At 57.9% G+C, this 655-nt stretch overlaps 1 protein-coding gene across 5 annotated transcripts in view; it reads left to right on the plus strand.

The window, feature by feature from the left end:
* SPART (spartin) overlaps positions 1–655 on the plus strand; it is a 66,408-nt gene that overhangs the window by 14,046 nt on the left and 51,707 nt on the right. The window contains exon 1 of one of the 5 annotated variants that reach the window (XM_025049546.1): positions 284–415. The exons of the other annotated variants lie outside the window; for them this stretch is intronic. The gene's annotated coding sequence lies outside the window, so the exon portion shown is untranslated. Of the gene's footprint in view, positions 1–283; positions 416–655 lie in introns of those variants that run through there. 5 annotated transcript variants of the gene reach the window in all.

The raw sequence follows: 655 nt of genomic DNA on the forward strand, positions 1-655 counted from the left end.
CCTGGCGGGACAGACGGGCGGCGACGGCAGAGAAGGCCGGGCGCGCGCCCTCATCCAGGGAGCAGTTTCGGCAGAGGATAGTTCGAGACGTTCTTATTTAACTCCCCCATCCCGTACTTTGGAATCTGCGCCCCCTCCCCACCCATTCGCCGCTGGGATGGAGATTCCTGCGCCTCCTCCCCACCATTCGCCGCTGGGATGGACATCCCTACGTCCCTCCCCCGTTCGCCTCTGGGGTGGTGCGCGCTGCCCGCCCCGCCCTGCGGTGGTCGGGTCGCAGCCTCTGGAGCATCTCAGCTGACGGTTCTTCTCGCCCCGCGCCCGCTGTTTGTTTCGGCTTCGAAAATTGCGGTGATTATTCACCCTCACCCAGCCGCTTACAGCTTCCAGAAAGTTCGGTAACCTTTACAAAAAGGTCAGCAGCCAGCCCCGCAGTGATCCCGGGAATGGATAGTGCGCGGTTTTACTCTTTCTAATCATTTGCGCCTGTTTATCAGGCTTGAGCTCCGCAGAGGATCCCTCCGACCCAATTTCTCTGTCTGGAAAAAGTTTCTCTTGGAATGCACACTCTTCGTGACGCAGTACTGTTGTGTTACCGTAGGGTTGGCCCAGTTTTCCACTCTCTAATTGGAATGAGTTGCTTTACACACTCTTT

The sequence above is a fragment of the Pteropus alecto genome, unplaced genomic scaffold, assembly GCF_000325575.1.
Source record: "Pteropus alecto unplaced genomic scaffold, ASM32557v1 scaffold16, whole genome shotgun sequence".
Classification (NCBI taxonomy): Eukaryota; Metazoa; Chordata; class Mammalia; order Chiroptera; family Pteropodidae; genus Pteropus; species Pteropus alecto.